Source organism: Helianthus annuus, chromosome 17, assembly GCF_002127325.2.
Source record: "Helianthus annuus cultivar XRQ/B chromosome 17, HanXRQr2.0-SUNRISE, whole genome shotgun sequence".
NCBI lineage: Eukaryota > Viridiplantae > Streptophyta > Magnoliopsida > Asterales > Asteraceae > Helianthus > Helianthus annuus.
In genome coordinates, this window is record NC_035449.2 from 55,152,568 (window position 1) to 55,174,833 (window position 22,266).

Genomic DNA, 22,266 nt, shown 5'->3' on the forward strand with positions numbered 1-22,266 from the left:
TTTCTGGGCACTGATTTGAAGATTTGAACGATTTTATGAAGGGCACAATCGTGCCATATGTTGGCACCATTGTGCAAGTTGAATATCTGGGCAAAATTATGAAGATCCAATACATGGTAATGAGTGGCACGATCATGCCACCATTTGGCACGACCATGCGTGTCGGAACCCAGACTCGCGAAACCCTTCAAATCATCCCCAAAACCCCGATTCTTTCTGTAACACCCCAAATTCCGTACGACATGTTAAAATGTTTAAGTGCAATACCCTAGTGAAAAGAAATGGTAAATATAAAATTTTACCATTATTAAAGTTTATAGTATTTGACAAATCTAAAATATTATAACTAGGCATGGAAGTTTATTAAGTTAGTATGTAATTATGAAGAAGTGTCTTGTTCTACTAGATGAGGGGGTTAAGTGAAAAGTGTGTAATTGAAATATTTATCCAAAAAAAATAAAATGCCAAGTATGGGTGTGTATGTGTGTGCGATCGTGAGAGAAGCCAGGAGAGAGCTTTTCCCCTTAAGAACCCTAACATACTAAATCCTTCAAATTAAAGAGGAGATTGAAGGCTAGTGGAATGCATGGATTAAGAATGATGATCCCCTAAGCATTTCCTACATCAAGTAAGTCACAATTTGTGAAATGATGAACATTGATGAAATGGGTTTTTGATTAATCCGTGTATATATGCGAAATTAGGATGGTAATGAGTTAGAATCATCTCACGAAACTTGAATTATGCTTGGATTTCGGATTATCTTGATGTTTTTATGTAAACCCACTTGTAGGTAACAATGCCATGGAAATGTTGATGATATGTGTGTTTAATTAGTTGTAGTTTTGATATGTGAAGATAAATGTTGTAGATTAATGTTATATAAATCTGAATTAGAGTGGAAATTATGTGAAAATGTTGAATGTAATGATCTTGCTAAGAATTGGAATGGTTGTGCATAAATTTCTTGTACGCTATGCTTGGTAGATGGTACGCACACAACGTGTTCGATGAAATGTCTAGGCTGAATTATTTGGGTTTAAACTTGGGCATTTGTTGAAATTGGATAACAGAATGAAAATGAATATGTTTATGTTTAATTGGTGCCAAGATAACCATATGAATGAACATATGGAATGAAATTTATGTGAAGGCTAAAAGTGATGTTACAATGTTTAGGAACGAGAGTAAAGGAAAGCTTGAGTCATACCCAAGATAAAGTGACGAAAAATCAAGGTAAGTTCTTTTGAACTTTATTTACTCTACTAGTAGATTTATGAATGATATTAATTGATAATACAATTCGTGCAAATTCCTTTATAGATAAAGATTGGTTAGATGTAAGAGTTTATGTCAAAAAAAAAAAGGTTTTAGAAGTTATGTTGTAATGAATGCGAAATAGCAAATCCCTTGCGGATTTGCGGATTTGGTTATGCTAATGAAGGTTATGTTAAGTCATTCAAGTCGACCGGTTCTAGTTAGACAAGTCGAGTAAAGATAAGCTACCACCCGTTTTGAATGGGTGGTCATGAATGCTATGACGAATGCTTGAAATTTAATCCGTTATACGGATGGAAAGAAAGAATTATGTTGAAAGCGATTAACCCGATGTTACCGGGTTGTAAGTGATAAGCTTGAACCTCATTATGAGGGTATATGCCATTACCCATTTAGTTGGGTAAATCGAATGCGTAGAAATAATGAAAGCATATAAACGAATGAAGCTAATATATTGTTACATCGAGTTAAATGAGTATTACGGCTAACTTTTGAAGTCTTGTTATTGAATGTAGGTAATCCTCACTTTAGGCGATTTGGAGAATTGGAGCGAGCACGTGTCCATGTCATGTTATACCAAACGCTTCCGCTAGATTATTCTCATCCTTTTGGTCCATGACTTGTTATTTTGTCCAACTTTGTTAGTAGTTGTACATTTGTAAAACTTGTCGTCTTTGCTTTTGGTAGTTTTATGTCAACGGGTCGTAGAATGTTATTTGAATGATTATGTTAAAACCAGGGGGCACATTCGTTTTACGAACGGGTCATGCCCAATTTTTGCAAAAAAAAAATAATAATAAAAAAAAAGAAAACGGACGTAACAAGTTGGTATCAGAGCCAAAGTTTGAGGGATTCAGGCAAAAGTCATAGTGCTCGAACTCAAACCGATGGCTCGTGCAAAAGTGTGCTCGCTCCGAGATCGCCAATGAGGTAAAATTTTAAGTTTTTGTTAAACACAAGTATGTATAGTGTGTTTATTATAAATATTTAAGTTAAGTATGCGAAATAGTAAAAATGGGAGTTAAACATTGGGTTTTATCTGATCTGGCGTCGCACACAGGTGTGTCGTTAAGAAACACAGCTGTGTGGACCATTGATGCTTGTTGCTGGGATCAGGGTGTATAGCAAGGCTGACACAGCTGTGTGACATTGTACTCAGATAATCAACACAGCTGTGTCTGGGCAAAAAAATTTTTTTTTTCAGCATTTTAACAAAGGAAGGGCCGTCGCCGACGGGCTTCCATGCCGTCGCCGACGCCCCTTAGTTCCGACGCCCTAATCGTCTGTCGACGGACAAAAGTGGCCGACGCCACAATTAATGACCCGTCGCCGACGGGTGTAAGTCCGTCGCCGACGGCTTATGGAATATCAATCCGCTAAAAAATTTATTCTTGTATTATTTTCGCATTTCGAGTTACCGGATTGTCCGAAAGCCTATTTAAGTGTTCATGTAGGGTCCAGATAATGCCTAATAAGATATATCTAACCACAAATAGTGGTTACGATGGAAAGAGACTTGTAAAGGTCGAGAGTAATGTGTCGAATGACACGAATGAATGCCGAAAGTTTAAAAAGTGGATAAAGTATGAAATGTAGGAATGCGAATGAAGTAAATACGGACTAATGAACTATGATGAATTGAGAGCTTATAAGTTATAAATTAAGTTCCCATACTCCTCAGAAATGCCCGTTTTATGTTCCTGTTAAGCATTAGAAGATATAATGAGTTATGTAAAGTTATGTAGATCGTTGGCAATAAAGTAAAATTTATAAAAGTCGAATGTAACGAATGGAATGGCATGAAATGAATGACAAATGCATAAAGTGGAGTTGGAATTCGTATGAAAATTCGGATGAATGTATGCTTTGATAGAATTATGCACTAGAGGCTTGTACCTTGTACATGAATGGTGTGATGTTTATGTATATTTAATGATTTGCTCTAGTATGATTAAGAGGCGAATATGTGCTAAATGTAAATCATACGAGCTAATTAGTAAAGGATATGTTCAAATTATGTTAGATAGATGTTCCGAATGAAATTTGCTAATTGTAGAATCATGGAGCATTAGCATGTGAAAATACGTGTATGTGAATATATATATATATATATATATATATATATATATATATATATATATATATATATATATATATATATATATATATATATATATATGTATTGATTAGAGGATCACGTAAATGGTACATGAAATCTTGTTATTTAAGTGGATTATGCAACGTGGGCTTCAATATGTTATCTGTGGACTACGGTGGGCATCCCAAATGTAATTTTTATCATTCCTTTAATGTTTATGGGCTTTAAATCAAAGTTTAGGTCCCAAGCCATTAATGTACTTGTATGTAAGTTGTATGCGAGATCTCGAACGAGTATGTAGGAAGGTATGCGTGTATGTAAATGTGTATATATATATATATATATATGTATAAAGGTGCGTGTGAGTGTACGTATGTATGTAGAGATGCAGGAAGGTAGGTATGTATGTAGATGTGTGCGTATGTATGTAAGAATGTGTGTAAGCATAATTTAGATGCGTATAGTATTAACGTTACTAATTATATGCTTGAGGTTGGTATGAAAATAGAAGTTGTATTGTACTCAGTTTTGATCATATTAATGATTTGTGGTAAAACCCAATTGGAATGGTAAAATGGTGAAGATGTTAAATTGTGATTTTGTTGGTGCATGAGATGTTGCATGATAGTTTTGATAGTTAGACGTGATGTGGAAGTAATGACAATGTGAATTGTTTGAATGTAATAGTTCATGAGATGAATTTGGGAGGAATATGCTTAGGAAACTTGTACATTATGCTTAGAAAGTGGTACGCACACCAAATGTTTGATGAAATGCTTGGGTGAAAATGGTAAGTGGAATTGTATGCTAACAATGGATAAATATATGTAGACAAATGATAATGATATAATAGATAATAGATCTGCATAAGAATGTGTGTTAGATGAATTGCCAATGGAAATTGGTTTGATAAGATAGCATGGTAAGAAACATGAATTAGGGTGTTGTGATAGATGATTGATTGTGTTGTGAACGATGAACGTTGAATTGTGTAGATATGGAACGAAGTATTTAAATGAGTATTTTCATTATGAGTATATCATATGCATGTGACTAATGAAAGCACTTACATGTGGGAGCATGTGTATGTGAATGTATATGTGACGATGGTTAGGTGGTTGTGTGGTTGTAAGCCAATTACATCAAGATTTTTGATATGTGTATATTGATGTTTATATAGTCTCACATAACAACACGAATAAACAAGGTTAAGTCGTAAGTTATGTGTTAACACTATTGACTTCTGAGAGACAACTAAGCGTCTATGCATAAGAAGCATGATTTGACTTATGGTCGTAAAAGTAGGATTTTAGGGAGTTGTATGGAACATGTTAAATCAATACGCGTATTATGAAGGACATGACGAAATATAAGAATTTGAAAGAATGGGAATCTGAGTATATGTTTTACGCTTGTCAGAATTGACTAACGAGAGCCAATTGTGAATGATGCGATCGGTATGATCGTTAACGCATACAATTGTTTATGCTAATAGTGATGGAATTACTAAATGTCGTTATGGAAAGATGGCAAGAGTTGATCCGCATATCTAACAAAAAAAATAATAGAATAGTGGAAAGGAAAGGAAAGTAAGGATCTGGTAAGAAAGCGGAGTACATGCTTGGTATGCCAAATTCAGAAAGATTAGAAGGGATTGTATGGAAATGTGAAAGATTAACGTTGAAGGAAGTTAGAATGAAAATACTAGAATGCGTAATTATTAGAGAGGTAGAATGTTACGTAAAAAAAAAAGAATATTTGAATGGAATGTGGCATAAAAGATATTTTGCCACAAGTAAACCTTGCAAGGAATATAAGATAGATTTCGCTAAGACATGAAAATTTTACAACTAATGGAGTAAATGACTGAAAAATTTAATGGATCCTGCCCCTAGTCAGGCTAACTAGCGTATGTGAGGACTTATTTGAAGGTAAACCTCTAAAGAAATGTTCACGAATTAGAGTTTGTATACCTAGATTCATGGCTCGTGTTATAAGACGACCCTACGAGGTAGAGTGTAAACTAAATTATCGAAAGAAGGGTTGTACCAAGTTATATGTAACTCATACGTGGAATGAGATGGCATGTGTAATAAGCTTATAATCTTGTATTAACGAAACCTTAGTAAGTATATAGGTAAGAGTTAATCCATTGTGGTACATAGTTAGGGAATTGCCTTAGCATTACAATTATTAGAAGGAATTACGTATGCATGACGGCTATGGAATGTGATAACGACACCTCGAGTGTAATATGAGTTACTCAAATGTAAGTATTGATTACACGATCATATTGATGGCATGATTAAAGACTTATGTTGGCCCTTGTAACCTAGGTATAAATGGTAAAAGATTAGAGCAAGATAGTAGGTACATGATTTGTATAACCGTATACATTAAGTTGTGTGTAACCATGCACTTATGAGGAATCATCAATGAGAGAAATATTGGTCTCGGGTAAAGATTATATGTAGGTATTGTAAATATATATATATATATATATACTTAGCAACTATTAAATTATGCATGATTTGTGACTTTATATGAATGAATATGAATGAACAAGTATGAATATTATGATAATTATTTCCCTAAGTATATGTTAGAGGTATGCGGGAATGATTAACTTGACAGATAAGTTTTGAGAAATCAGCTAGAACAATTGAACAACGATCATGGAATGATGTAATATGATAACACTGAATCATGCAAGGTTCATTACCGGGTGTATTAGACAAGTTTTAGAGTAGTAATGACCGATTATTCATGAGGGATGATCGAATGAAAGCATGTTGTCGAAGTTCGAGGTATGTAATTACGAAGGGATACTGTTAGACCAGTCAGAAGGTATGTATTGAGGTTTCGGGGACGAAACCTTCCTTAAGGGGGGTAGACTTGTAACACCCCAAATTCCGTACGACATGTTAAAATGTTTAAGTGCAATACCCTAGTGAAAAGAAATGGTAAATATAAAATTTTACCATTATTAAAGTTTATAGTATTTGACAAATCTAAAATATTATAACTAGGCATGGAAGTTTATTAAGTAAGTATGTAATTATGAAGAAGTGTCTTGTTCTACTAGATGAGGGGGTTAAGTGAAAAGTGTGTAATTGAAATATTTATCAAAAAAAAAAATGCCAAGTATGGGTGTGTATGTGTGTGCGATCGTGAGAGAAGCCAGGAGAGAGCTTTTCCCCTTAAGAACCCTAACATACTAAATCCTTCAAATTAAAGAGGAGATTGAAGGCTAGTGGAATGCATGGATTAAGAATGATGATCCCCTAAGCATTTCCTACATCAAGTAAGTCACAATTTGTGAAATGATGAACATTGATGAAATGAGTTTTTGATTAATCCGTGTATATATGCGAAATTAGGATGGTAATGAGTTAGAATCATCTCACGAAACTTGAATTATGCTTGGATTTCGGATTATCTTGATGTTTTTATGTAAACCCACTTGTAGGTAACAATGCCATGGAAATGTTGATGATATGTGTGTTTAATTAGTTGTAGTTTTGATATGTGAAGATAAATGTTGTAGATTAATGTTATATAAATCTGAATTAGAGTGGAAATTGTGTGAAAATGTTGAATGTAATGATCTTGCTAAGAATTGGAATGGTTGTGCATAAATTTCTTGTACACTATGCTTGGTAGATGGTACGCACACAACGTGTTCGATGAAATGTCTAGGCTGAATTATTTGGGTTTAAACTTGGGCATTTGTTGAAATTGGATAATAGAATGAAAATGAATATGTTTATGTTTAATTGGTGCCAAGATAACCATATGAATGAACATATGGAATGAAATTTATGTGAAGGCTAAAAGTGATGTTACAATGTTTAGGAACGAGAGTAAAGGAAAGCTTGAGTCATACCCAAGATAAAGTGACGAAAAATCAAGGTAAGTTCTTTTGAACTTTATTTACTCTACTAGTAGATTTACGAATGATATTAATTGATAATACAATTCGTGCAAATTCCTTTATAGATAAAGATTGGTTAGATGTAAGAGTTTATGTCAAAAAAAAAAGGTTTTAGAAGTTATGTTGTAATGAATGCGAAATAGCAAATCCCTTGCGGATTTGCGGATTTGGTTATGCTAATGAAGGTTATGTTAAGTCATACAAGTCGACCGGTTCTAGTTAGACAAGTCGAGTAAAGATAAGCTACCACCCGTTTTGAATGGGTGGTCATGAATGCTATGACGAATGCTTGAAATTTAATCCGTTATACGGATGGAAAGAAAGAATTATGTTGAAAGCGATTAACCCGATGTTACCGGGTTGTAAGTGATAAGCTTGAACCTCATTATGAGGGTATATGCCATTACCCATTTAGTTGGGTAAATCGAATGCGTAGAAATAATGAAAGCATATAAACGAATGAAGCTAATATATTGTTACATCGAGTTAAATGAGTATTACGGCTAACTTTTGAAGTCTTGTTATTGAATGTAGGTAATCCTCACTTTAGGCGAATTGGAGAATTGGAGCGAGCACGTGTCCATGTCATGTTATACCAAACGCTTCCGCTAGATTATTCTCATCCTTTTGGTCCATGACTTGTTATTTTGTCCAACTTTGTTAGTAGTTGTACATTTGTAAAACTTGTCGTCTTTGCTTTTGGTAGTTTTATGTCAACGGGTCGTAGAATGTTATTTGAATGATTATGTTAAAACCAGGGGGCACATTCGTTTTACGAACGGGTCATGCCCAATTTTTGCAAAAAAAAAAAAATAATAATAAAAAAAAGAAAACGGACGTAACACTTTCATGTTTTTGCATAGGGGTTTTGTAAATGGTCAGTTGTGGTCCAAACCAACACAAAAAACACGGAAAATGGGCTTGAATCGGATGGTTTAGACCAAGCCTTAAAAACTTAAAGAAAACTAACTATCAAGAACATAACACTAAATCACAAGAAACTAACAAAGAAAAGGATGAATTTGTAACTGGAATGCTTGTTGGGAGGAAAGAAATTCTTGGAGGAATCTAGGAGATGCAAAATCTTCGTGAGCACTTGAGTGAGTTCAAAGGAGAAGATGAAGTTATGAAGAAGAGGGTGGTTGAATTTTTATTACATGATTCTATTATTGATCTGCAAAAGGGCAGACACTTGCATGTCTGGTAGTGCCAGATTTTACTGTTGGTAGTGCTCGATTTTCAGTTTTTTTAAGGATAAAGATAAAAAATATACAAAGAAAACTCCTTAAACTCGGGGTACTCACGAAGCATATCCTACCAAGAATAAGAACCGAACTAACATACCTGAAAGCCGGCAACAAGCTCTAACATCCCTCGTGACCAGAACGAACCGACACCTGAAAAAGAAACAGACAACCGCAAAAATAATAATATATACAAAAACATGCTAAGTTTATTTACGAGTCTTCAGCTAGACTCACCACCCCGAATTCATTTGTTCCTGGGGTGGAGGGTAACAACCTTCTCACTCTGGTCAACGAGCCCTCCAACATAAGCCTTTAGTCTATGCTCGTTGACTTTAAACAACTGACCATTCTCATGACCAATCTACACGGTCCTGTAAGGAAACACTAATCGTACGGTCATCTCCTCAACCAATCTGTCCACACTAGGCGAACCAAAAGTCTCCCCTCCTAGCAGCTGTGTGTCCATAACATCCTCCTCAAATGTATCATGAAGATGATCACTCACATATGTATCGATAGTCTCAATGGAGTAGAGTGTATCATCCTGACTCTGTGAGTTTTACATGGATTTCCCAATATCAAAGGTAACCTCCTCATCATCAACCCTAAGAGTAACTCTACCGGTGCAGACATCAATCAAGGCTCTCGCAGTGGTATATATGCTATTTTACATGTATATTCAACAAAAACCTAAAATCCAGCTATTTTATAGCAATATTTAATTTCTATTTATATTAAAAAAATAAATAAATTGTCGCTATTTTTGCTATCCATCGCTACAACCCTAATAGCGACACTAGACCTATACGCTACGTAGCGTGCTATAGCGATCGCTACAATCGCTATTGACAACTATGTACACTACATATTGCAACTCAGTTTTACGTAGGGAAGGCGATGGGGCGAATTTGGAACTGGTACACGGGTAGACAACTAGACATATACATGACATAATCAAAAGAGTATATACTTGGCTAAACGGGCTTATGTTATCTGGTAATCCAGTATGGTAAAAAGGTATCTCACCAAATCTAATACCCGTTCCACATCGTGAAAAAAAATTAAAAATAACCTGACACCGATAACCCGCCCTGATTGGCTCACCACGTTTCATTATTCCTGTTGATTTCGGGTTTCATTGTCATCCCTAGTTCTACGTGGATACAGTTTAACAAAAAATAAATTAAAACTGACCTCATGCAGAGCACGTCGACATTCGTTTTCTTCTTGTACTTGACGTTGGAACTGTTCTCGAGTATCGGCGTCTTTCTCAAGGCGTCTCTAGAACTCACGTCTTGCTAAGTGGCCGGTGGTTGGTGGCCCCAGTATCCCTTCCGGATCCTTCCTTAATAAAACCAGACAACAAATGTTACAATTTGGAATTGGTTACTGAACCAAAAGAATGAATGAATATATGTACCCATCCTATACAGCGAATTTTAGTTCTGAAGGCTCTTATTATTTGCACACCTTGGCAGGCTATCTACACACTTTGGGTTTACATACGATGCGTAGAGACCTATACGCAGCGTATAGGGTTACCTCTATACGCTGCGTATAGGTCTCTACGCAACGTATGTAAAGGCAGGTACACGACCAGACAGTCAAACCTAGTACCATGTCAAATCAGTCTGACATACGATGCGTATAGATTAATACGCAGCGTATGTTCATAAAGTAAGACACTGCGTATAGGTCTATACGCAGCGTATGTCAGACTGATTTGATAATGATATGATGTTGTCCGGGCACGTGAATAAAGCAAACGGGGAGTAGAGAGCTGTACGCTGCGTATTTCAGTAAATTTAAAAGTCTATTTATCCATGCATCTCCGCTTCCCTTCGACTTCATCTGTGCATTCATTTGTTCTGTTTTTTTGTTCAATTCATATGTTCTGTATATCTTCAGTTTCTCTGGATCAAACAAAATATTGTTAAAATGTCATCATTTTGGGACGAGAATTATTTTTACAATCGTTATTCTAACGAAGCATGGGAGTAAATGATGCGAATGGGGAGGCAGTTGTGTCTGGAGTCCCTGTTGATCAAAAAACACAATTGCCAGACTTGAACGAGGCTCCGACTCCACCTGTTGATGAACCAAATTACACGGCGCATCAAGTGTATCCCGATTACGGATACGGGTATGAATCTCCGTACGTTAAACAAAGTGGATACGGTGCTGAGATTGCACCTGTTGATGAACCATATTACCCGACGTAGCAATCGTATCCAGGTTACAGATACGGGGGTGAAGGTGGATACGGAGGTTACGGTGGATACGGGGGTGAAGTTGGATACAGTGGGTACGATGGATATGGGAGTGAAGGTGGATACGGTGGATACGGAGGCTACGGTGGATACGAAGAATACGGTGGATACGGATATGAGCCCCGTAACACACCACTGTATGATGATTATGAACCATCTACCCCGGGCAATCCGTTTCAAATAAAGGAGATATCACATTAATATTTGTATTATTTTTATAATAATTATTATTATTTTTAGAATTATATTGTTATTGTTATTGTTAATATTATTGTTCAAATTATTATAATTATTATTATTGTTAAAATTATTTTAATTATTATTATTGTTAAAATTATATAACTATTGACAACGTAATAATAATAATAATAATAATAATAATAATAATAATAATAATAATAATTGTTATTATTATTATTATTATTATTATTATTATTATTATTCTTAAAAATATTATTGTTGTTGTTGTCGTTGTCGTCATCGTCGTTGTTGTTGTAAAGCCGCCGCTCCTCAAGCACCGCAACCACCCACCCCCTTCTTTCTTCAACCCACAAGAACATATCTGAACCTCCATCGACGTTACTTAACCAAATCGCTAGCCGGAGAAATATTAACACTCTGATTGGTCCCAGGAGAAGTTAACCATCGGCGTCAGAGAACCGTAGTCACGTTAACCATCGGCGTCGAAGAACCTTAGTCACTTTTGCTATTATTATTGTTGTTGTTGTTGTTGTTGTTATTATTATTATTATTAATATTATTGTTGTTGTTGTTGCTATTATTATTGTTGTTATTATTGTTGTTGTTATTGTTATTATTATTATTATTATTATTATTATTATTATTATTATTATTATTATTTTATTATTATTATTATTATTATTATTATTGTTGTTGTTGTTGTTGTTGTTGTTGTTAAAAATATTGTATTTATTATTATTATTATTATTGCTGTTATTATTGTTATTATTATTATTATTATTATTATTATTATTATTATTATTATTATTATTGTTATTATTGTTATTAGTATTGTTGTTATTGTTATAATTATAATAATAATTATTCTTGTTATTATTGTTGTTATTATTATTGTTAAAATTATTATTATTATTATTATTATTATTATTATTATTGTTATTATTATTGTTGTTATTATTATTATTATTATTGTTATTATTGTTGTTATTGTTGTTGTTATTATTATTGTTGTTGTTGTTATTGTTGTTATTATTATTAACGTAACTTTTTTTAGCGTTTCATGTCTCTAACTGATTTGAAGAATTGGGTACAAGAAACGGGAAAGGAGAATGTATAACAACCCTCCTGAATAATTTCGACACCCTAAGAATAATTAAAATATCCCAATATGTTCTAAAATATACCCCGTATGTGAAAACCGAGCCCAAAATACATTATATAATTAAAAATAAAATAAAAACAAGTTTTATGTGTCGTTCGCGGGCCGCGTAGGCCATTAAGGTCTCTTACGCGGGGCGCGACAACCAGGCGGTCAGACGACACCCTGAGCCGCTACATGTGACCATGCGTGTCGACCCTATAGCACTGACCAGGCAAAGCTAGGCCCTACCAACCCTATTATGCGGGCCGTATAGCCCTTGGCTACATCTTACGCGGGTCGCGAGAGAAGGTGAAGAGTCGCCTATAAATGGAAGCTCTCAGCCTTCAGTTTCCGATCGTTCAAAATCTTTCTCTCTCAAAATTTCTGAATCGCAAGCATAATCTCCGAGCATAATACCCCCTATATAACGAAGTTTTGCTCTGTTGTAAGTATAATAACCCTAATTACGTATTAGATACGCTGCCCGATTGATCTAGGGTTCCGTAACGGCTGTCGTAGTTCTGCCCGACGTAGTCGTTGGAATGCCGTCTCGGGGAGGGTATTGCTAATATAAATATTGGGTTATCATACTAACGCCTGTGCATTTGTATACATTCTAGATAATCACCATGAAATCCTTATAGAAACCCTAAGACAGCAATGTGAGTAATCTCCTTTTTGCAAATTGTTTTTACAAAACCTCACACAATTAATATATTAAACAATTATTGAGTATTTGTATTCTACAATTATCGTCGGTATGTTGGGGTTTTGTATACAAAATTTGTTACTGCCTTGCGAGGAGTAACATGACCACAAGTCGGGTTGACAGTATCGTTGGTGGTAATTGAATAGATGGAAACAAATGTAATTGCGAGACCGCCCTCAATACTATACAATGGTTTTACTAACTTGATTAAACTGAGATTCACTCACCAGTATTTCCCACTGACAAAATGTTTTTAAACGCATTTCAGGTAACAAAATGTGAAAGCCAAATAAAAGTCAGTTGGACAACACTAAAGGCTTGGAAAAGTGGCTATAAAGTTACCTAAAATAAAGAGATGTTTTATTTAAATAAAATAGGGTTTATCCCTATAAAAATGTGTGTATTTGAAACTTGGGATTTTCCCATATATTTAATATATTAAAGGCGTGGTATTTTACTCTGATAAAATATTTCCTAACTACGGTCCTAATGAAATTTCCGCTGCCAAAATGGATAAGAACAGATACCACCAAAACTGGCCACGGCCGCCTGTTCCCGGGTTGTCAGGGGAACGGGGTTGCGACAGAAGGTGGTATCAGAGCTAAGCCACTAATTCAGCCACATAAGTGTTCTGCTGACACCAAAAGTTATCTAAAGTGTTAGGAAATAAATTACGGAAATACGTGCATAATTGTATTTTATTGTTATGAGTTATTTGACTATTTGTTAGTTTACAGTATGAGCGACCAAGGACCATCCGACGCGTATCGTCAGTTGTCTAGCTCGCCTAGAAGCGAAGGCACCTCTTCACAGCCTGCCCTCTCTGGGTATTCAGCTGATACTGAAGAAGGGATATTCATGTTTATGGCTCAGTCTGAAGAGTCATTCCCTCCTATAAAGAGAGGATGGTTCAGTAGGAGAGCACATGAGCGTAGGAAGAGAATGAAAAGTTGCAACAACAGAGAGTCCTAGCAGCCGCTAAAAGAGAAACCGATGCCCACACACAGGATGTGCTTAATAGGAGTTTAGCCAATTTCCATATCCTAGCAACCACAGCTGCTGACCCTAACCTGGAGCAACTGATAGCACCCCAACCACTACCAATGTTCCCTAACCAGCCAATGGAAATAGATAAAAACCCAGAAAATCAAGTCGAAATGCTTGATTTCAACCAAGAAGAGATACCTAGGGTACCAGCACCCAATCCCTTAGACCCAAACTACGACCCGTGGTTAGACGATAATAGGGACTATGTGCAACGTTACCCAATACCAGAAGACATGCCCATGTCGAATCTAGGAGCTTACCCAGGTTTGGACCCTCTAGATCCCTACTATGATAGTGACCAGTACATTAAGGAAATTTTAGAGAATCCTTACCCATACCAGGAACCCATGCCCCAGATCCCAAACCCAGTCCCAACACCTGCACCCCCAATGAGTGCAGAAAATGGGCAAGAGCTCCGAACTTTCGGAGAAGAGATTTTAGAAAGTAGCGAGAGGATGAGACAGGTTGGAGAGCGACTCGTCTGTAAGTACGACGAGCGCAATATGGAGTTCTGGATGAACCCATATCCGTGAAGGTGATGGTGGAAGAAGTAATAATAATAATATATAATATGTGTGTATGAATATATATATATATATATATATATATATATATATATATATATATATATATATATATATATATATATATATATATATATATATATATATTAACTATAAATGCCTACTAGTAGTGTAATTTCAATTTCAGTCATATTGTAATTTTAATTTTCAATATCGGTTTGTACTAGATGTATAATATATATAAGAAAGAGTAAGTCGCAATGTTCGACGTTTTTGATCAACCTGCATATTGTGTGATTGGTTGTATTAAATATTATCTTGTGATATTAATACGTGGTAATTGTTTAAAATTCAGATGGACAACGAAGTAAACCAGGAAAATCAGAATGATAATAACAAGAATGACAATAACCCGAATAATGAGAATCTGAACAACAATAACAATGGAAACCAAGCGGATTATAGTGCCATCCAACACATAGTGGCACAAGGAATCATAGATGCAATGCCATTTATTATTCAAACAGTTAGGGAAGCGGATAATAAAAGTAAACATAGCAGTAAGCGACTAACTGAACAAGAACACAGCGTAAACAATGGACCTGTACTTCAAGTGCCCATTCCCAAAAGAAGAAGAACCATATCTTATGGTTGTTCTTACAAAGAATTCTGGTCCTGCAAACCAATAGAATTCTTGGGCAATGAAGGACCCATTGCAACTTTACGATGGATATAAAAGACTGAGGCTGTTCTAAAAATAAGCAAGTGTGCGGTAGAGGATAAGATAATGTTTGCTTCCAATCTGTTTAAGAACTCAGCCTTAGAATGGTGGAACACTATCCTCCAGTCTAGGGGAAGTGATAGGGTTTACAATATGGAATGAGAGGAATTTAAGAACATGGTGGAAAGAAAATACCCCCCCCCCCACAATGAAAAAGAACAGATAGCAAATAAGTTCTTAAACCTTAGGACGATTGGAGTAGATAGTGAGGGTTATACTATTACATTCTTTGAATATGCTAGAATAGTACCAATCCTTGCATCACCAGAGTAAGTATTAATCTCCCGTTACATTTGGGGATTAATCGGGGAAATTAGGCATGAGTCAAGGCAGCTAGACCTCAAACCATAGAAGAAGCAGTACAACTAGCTAATACCTTGACTGATGAATTAGTGCGTACACGAGAAGAAGACCAGAGGAGAAACCTAGCTCAAAGGCTTACCCAGGAATTTCGTTCTGGAAATTTCACTCGTGGGAGGAATATAGGTTCTACCTCTGCACCTTACTGCAAGGCCTGTAAGAAAAAGCATTCGGGAAAATGCTGCACTTACTGCAACTTCTGCAAGATACCAGGGCACAAGGAAGAAGACTGCAGGAGGAAACCTAATAATGGGCTGTGCTTCAACTGTGGAGAAAAATGTCATATCAAGCCAAATTGTCCGAAACTAGTTCCAGCCATGGGCAATAGGACTACCAAAAATGTTAGAGCATTTGTTCTGATGGAAGATGAAGCCAAGATGATTTCGGACGTGATAGCCGGTACGTTTTTAGTTAATGATGTTTTTGCTAAAGTATTATTTGACTCTGGTGCGAACCAAAGTTTTATTAATACTTCATTTTGTAAACTTCTCAATCAACCATTAACTAAACTCCCACAAGAATGTCTAGTAGAAACAGCAAATGGGGAAACCATTAAGATTTCTGAAATCCTGCAAGGAGCAAGAATAGAATTTTTAAATCAAAAGTTTATTGCAAACCTTTACCCAATGAATCTGGCAGGATTTGTTGTTGTATTAGGAATGGATTGGTTAATAGCCAATAAAGCTAGTATTTTATGTGATCAAAAGTCAGTTCAAGTAAATTCACCAAAAGGTGAAAGATCACAATTAAAGGAGATAAGCCATCTAGATCATGAAATTCATCTCTGTGATGAAAACAGCAAATTATATAAGGAAAGGGTCATTAGTGTATTTGATTTCCATAATCACTAACACTAAAGGAAAAGAACTGAAAAATATCCCAGTAGTATCTCAGTTTCTAGATGTGTTTCCAGAAGAATTACTAGGATTACCGCCAGACAGAGAAGTCGAATTCAGAATCCATCTTCTACCAGGGACATCACCAATTGCCAAAGCACCTTATCGTTTGGCACCAGCAGAAATGCAGCAACTAAAGAAACAGTTAGACGAATTGTTGGAGAAAGGATTTATACAACCAAGTTCATCACCATGGGGAGCACCGGTACTATTTGTCAAGAAAAAGGATGGGTCAATGCGTATGTGCATTGATTACCGCGAATTGAACAAAGTCACGTTTAAGAATCGGTATCCATTGCCAAGAATCGATGATTTGTTCGATCAATTACAAGGAGCTCGATTTTTCTCTAAAATCGATTTAAGGTTAGGATATCATCAATTAAAGGTACAGGAAGAGGACATTCCTAAGACCACTTTCAGAACAAGGTATGGCCATTATAAATTTACTGTCATGCCATTTGGTTTAATCAGTGACCCAACCGCATTTATGGACATGATGAACCGAATATGTAAGCCATATTTGGATAAACTCATAATTGTCTTTATAGATGATATTCTCATTTACTCTAAGAGTAAAGAGGAACATGCAAAGCATGTGCACGCACTTCTAAGTTTATTGAGAAAAGAAAAGCTTTATGCAAAATTTTCAAAGTGCGAGTTTTGGTTAAAGCAGGTACAATTTCTTGGACATCTAGTCAATCATGAAGGAATCCATGTAGATCCCACCAAGATCGAGGCAATTACCAAATGAAAAACCCCTGAGTCACCAACCGAGGTTAGAAGTTTCTTAGGATTAGCCGGTTATTACAGAAGATTTTTTCAAGATTTTTCAAGAATAGCCATTCCCTTAACTAAATTAACCTGTAAATCCATTAAGTTTGAATGGGGACCAAAACAGGAAGAAGCTTTTAGAATTCTTAAGCAAAGACTAACCCATGCACCCATACTAGCGTTACAAGAAGAAACCGAAGACTTTGTAGTCTATTGTGATGCTTCTAAGTTAGGTTATGGATGTGTGTTGATGAAACGTCAAAAAGTTATAGCCTATGCGTCTAGACAACTTAAGAATCATGAAGAGAATTATTCAACCCATGATCTAGAGTTAGGAGCTATAATTTTTGCCCTGAAGATTTGGAGACATTACCTTTACGGTAGTAAGTTTACCATTTTCACAGACCATAGGAGTTTAAGGTATGTATTCGGGCAAAAGGAGTTGAATATGAGACAAAGACGTTGGATGGAAATTCTTAGCGATTATGATTGTAATATCCAGTATTATGCAGGAAAGGCAAATGTAGTGGCTGATGCTTTAAGTCGAAAGTATCATGAAAAGCCAAAAAGAGTGCGTTCCCTTAAATTAAATTTACAAGTAGATTTGAATGAACAGATTAGAGAAGCACAAGAATCAGTAATCAAGGAGGATATTGAAAAGTAAAAAGGAATGGTTAAGGAATTAGAACAAGGAACATATGGAATTTGGAGATTCCATAAGAAAAGAATGTGGATACCTAAATTAGGAAACTTACGTCATCGTATATTAGAAGAAGCCCATAAGTCTAAGTATACGATGTATCCTGGAAGTGATAAAATGTACCAGGACTTAAGAAAGAATTTCTGGTGGATAGGAATGAAAAAGGATATAGCAGCTTATGTTGCTAAGTGTTTAACTTGTTCACAAGTTAAAGCTGAACATCAGAAACCCTCAGGATTGCTGCAACAGTTAGAAATGCCAGTTTGGAAATGGGAATTGATAACAATGGATTTTGTTACCAAACTACCTAAAATAAGGAAAGGTAATGATACAATCTGGGTGATTGTAGATAGGCTAACCAAGTCAGCTCATTTCCTACCAATGAAGGAAACTTTCAGTATGGAACAATTAGCTAAGTTATATGTAAATGAAATAGTTTCATTACATGGAATTCCTTTTATCAATTGTTTCTGATAGGGATAGTCGTTTTACCTCTCATTTTTGGGCAAGTTTCCAAAGAGCAATGGGAACCAAGTTGAATCGAAGCACCGCTTATCATCCTCAAACGGACAGACAAAGTGAAAGGACGATTCAGACAATGGATGACATGCCTAGAGCTTGTGTAATTGATTTCGGAGGTAATTGGGACGATTACTTACCGTTAATAGAATTCTATTATAATAATAGTTATCACACAAGTATCAATGCTGCATCATTCGAAGCACTTTATGGACGAAAGTGCCGAACCCCAGTCTGTTGTGCAGAAATTGGGGAAAAACAATTATCTAGAACCGAAATAGTACAAGAAACAACCGACAAAATCATTCAAGTCGAGGAACGACTGAAAGAAGCACGTGATCGACAAAAGAGCTACGCTGATAATAGACGCAAGCCGTTAGAATTTCAGGTAGGAGACAAAGTGTTGTTGAAAGTATCTCCTTGGAAAGGAGTGGTAAGATTCATCAAAAGGGGAAAGCTAAGCCCCAGGTATGTTGGACCTTTCGGGATTATTAGAAGAACAGGACCTGTAGCTTATCAGTTGCAGCTGCCAGAGGAAATGGCAGGAATACATGATGTATTTCATGTATCTAATCTCAAGAAATGCTTAGCCGATAAATCACTGGTAGTACCTCTTAAGGACATAGAGGTAAATGAGCAACTAAAATTTGTAGAGAGACCTCTACAGATTGAAGACCGAAATGCCAAGAATCTCAAGCGCAAGAGACTAGTTCTGGTCAAAGTGAAATGGGACTCCAAAAGAGGACCAGAATACACATGGGAGCTTGAATCAGAAATGCAAAGGAAATATCCACACTTGTTCCAATGGATCTCGAGGACGAGCTCTAAAACAAGGTGGGAAGGATATAACAACCCTCCTGAATAATTTCGACACCCTAAAAATAATTAAAATATCCCAATATGTTCTAAAATATACCCCTATGTGAAAACCGAGCCCTAAAAACATTATATAATTAAAAATAAAATAAAAACAAGTTTTATGTGTCGCTCACAGGCCACGTAGACCATTAAGGTCTCTTACGCGGGGCACGACAGCCAGGCGGTCAGACGACACCCTGAGCCGCCATGTGTCACCATGCATGTTGACCCTATAGCGCTTACCAGGCAAAGCTAGGCCCTAGCAACCCTATTAAGCGGGCCGCGTAGCCCTTGGCTACGTCTTACGCTGGCCGCGAGAGAAGGCGAAGAGTCGCCTATAAATGGAGGCTCTCAGCCTACAGTTTCCGATCGTTCAAAATCTTTTTCTCTCTCAAAATTTCTGAATAGCAGGCATAATCTGCGAGCATAATACCCCCTAAATAACGAAGTTTTGCTCCGTTGTAAGTATCAGAACCCTGGTTACATATTAGATACGCTGCCCGATTGATCCAGGTTTCTGTAATGCTGTCGTGGTTCTACCCGACGTAGTCGTTGGAATGCCGTCTTGGGGAGGGTATTGCTAATATAAATATTGGGTTATCATACTAACGCGTATGCATTTGTGTAAGTTCTAGATAATCACCAGGAAATCCTTACAGAAACCCTAAGACAGCAATGTGAGTAATCTCCTTTTTGCAAATTGTTTTTACAAAACCTCACACAATAAATAATATATTAAACAGTTGTTGAGTATTTGTATTCTACAATTATCGTCGGTATGTTGGGGTTTTGTATAAAAAATTTGTTACTACCTTGCGAGGAGTAACATGACCACAAGTTGGGTTGACAGTACCGTGGGTGGTAATTGAATATATTGCAACAAATGTAATTGCGGGACCGCCCTCAATACTGTACAATGGTTTTACTAAACTTGATTAAACTAAGATTCACTCATCAGTATTAACCACTGACAAAATGTTTTTAAATTTGTTTCAGGTAACAAAATGTGAAAGCCAAATAGAAGCCAGCTGGACAACAGTGAAGGCTTGGAAAAGTGGCTATAAAGTTACCTAAAATAAAGAGATGTTTTATTTAAATAAAATATGGTTTATCCCTATAAAAATGTGTCTATTTGAAACTTGGGATTTTCCCATATATTTAATATATTAAAAGCGTGGTATTTTACTCTGATAAAATATTTCCTAACTACGGTCCTGATGAAATTTCCATTGCCAAAATGGATAAGAACAGATACTACCAGAACTGGTCGTGGCCGCCCGATCCCTGGTTGTCAGGGGACGGGGTTGCGACAGAATGGTTACATAATTGTTACCCGCCGATCGAAAAATATTGGCGGTACTAATGGGATGGTATGGCTTGTGTGCGACCGTATTGGTGAGCACCGTAGTAAAGTAACTGTTAGGAAAGCTGGTAGCAAAAAAATCAGTTGCCCATTTTCATTACTCGCCATCCAGGACATGACGAATGACACGTGGGAGTTAAAAGTGGACAACGCGAACCATAACCACGAACCTACGACGAGTCTGTTGGGCCACGCTTTTGTGCGAAGATTTACTGAAGTCGAATACAAGCTAGTGGAGCAGCTAACTGCTCAAAAGATGGAGCTGCGTATCATATTTCAAACCCTAAGAAAGCAGTTCCCCGACAGCTTGCATGTTCAGAAAGACGTGTAAAATGCGGTACAAAAAATTAGAGCGACACTGATGGACGGAAAGACTCCTATGCAGGCACTGGAAAGCGTGCTGCATGACAACTGGTTCATTTACGACACCCGGACAGGAACCCAAAATAGATGTCGAAACAGAGATTTTCTTTGTTCATCCTCATTCAATCACTATGTGGCGTGCATTCCCGCACATGATGTTGATCGACGCGACCTACAAAACAAACATCTACAACATGCCATTTGTCCAGGTTGTGGGTTTGACGTCGACCAACAAGTCTTTTTGTATCGCACATGTCGTTATTTGCAAAGAACGAAGGGAGAACTACTTGTGGGTGCTTGAGCGGGTCAAATCAATGTTGCATGAATGTATGATGTCGTGTGTGATAATCACAGATAGAGAGCTAGCTGATGTCTGTCGTTAAGGACATGCAAAAACCTATATAAACTATTAGTATAGAATAAGCAGGGTATTGAACCAAGGGAGGACTGTGAAAAGTGTCGTAATGGAAAGGATTGATTAACTACTATTGACTAAGAAAATCGGTTTGTTTGATTTTGAGAAATAGCTAAATTAACGAATAAAATTGTGTTTTAAATCAATGAGAAGAAAGATGGTTCCTCCAGATTTAAGGTTTTGTAGTTAACGTCAATTATGTGTTTAATCATTACCTACATAGACATAGGTGTTAATTTCGATTAATTAATTGTGATAACCAATGACTAAGTACTCCGGTCAATACATAACGGGAGGTTATTGAATGATTATCAATTACAATTTACAAACCCTAACCACATGTCAAATATATCCCAATTACTAGAACTCTCGGGAGCTAAATGCTTAGAAATTAAGGTTTAAATAAACGTAACTGTTTACAATCAAGAAATCAAATCAATGGTCAAAAGCTCGAATGCTTAGATCACCATGTCAAAACGATTGTATCAACACATAATATTCATTAACTTACAAAAACCCTCCATCCAGAGGAAACCACAAAAAGTTTAGCCACTCATTCGCACGAAGACTCTTCACAAGCTTGAATTGATGAAGAAATCATGGTTGATTCGGTGATTGGAATGAGAATCTTGATGGAATTGGATGAAAAGAACCTTGAAAATCGAGTCTTGGAGTGCCCCTTGATCGACCGTAATGATAGATGATCATATCTCCCTTTTCAAACGCTAATATATGAGTCCGAGGCCTTAATTCGCGTTTCTCAATATTACTGGGTCGTAAGCTACGAATCA

The 22,266-nt window shown here is 36.4% G+C and overlaps 1 long non-coding RNA gene across 2 annotated transcripts; it reads left to right on the forward strand.

The window, feature by feature from the left end:
• The first annotated feature begins 493 nt into the window (after nt 1-493).
• Nucleotides 494-8,096, forward strand: LOC110923020. 2 transcript variants are annotated; one of them, XR_002583637.2, is made up of 4 exons: nt 494-628; nt 1,180-1,236; nt 7,232-7,288; nt 7,845-8,096. It is a non-coding gene; the product is annotated as an uncharacterized LOC110923020 (long non-coding RNA). The 2 variants fall into 2 exon arrangements; XR_002583638.2 differs by lacking the exons at nt 494-628; nt 1,180-1,236 and adding an exon at nt 6,546-6,680.
• Nucleotides 8,097-22,266: the final 14,170 nt, after the last annotated feature.